We start from the raw sequence: 236 nt of genomic DNA, 5'->3' as shown, positions 1-236 counted from the left end.
CTTCACCTCTATCGCTTGTTTTTTTGCCATTTTGCCATTCTGCCATTTCCCTACGAGTGGATCTGTGTCTTGATGTGAACGGATATTTCCATATTGAAACTTCGACGCACATTTGCGGGAAGGAAATATTACGTTGCAGGATATTACTCTTTTATACAGCACATCTACCCCTTCCTGGTACTAATGCTTAACGCTGCCGTACTAATGCTAAAATTTACGTGGCATTATCTTCTGTT

The 236-nt window shown here is 40.7% G+C and overlaps 1 protein-coding gene across 1 annotated transcript in view; it reads right to left on the bottom strand.

Annotated features, from left to right (window-relative positions):
- LOC119592271 (A disintegrin and metalloproteinase with thrombospondin motifs adt-1-like) overlaps positions 1-236 on the bottom strand; it is a gene marked incomplete in the record, with an annotated part of 14669 nt that overhangs the window by 9594 nt on the left and 4839 nt on the right.

This window comes from Penaeus monodon, chromosome 30, assembly GCF_015228065.2.
Source record: "Penaeus monodon isolate SGIC_2016 chromosome 30, NSTDA_Pmon_1, whole genome shotgun sequence".
NCBI lineage: Eukaryota > Metazoa > Arthropoda > Malacostraca > Decapoda > Penaeidae > Penaeus > Penaeus monodon.
This window is presented reverse-complemented; position numbering and strand designations above follow the sequence as displayed.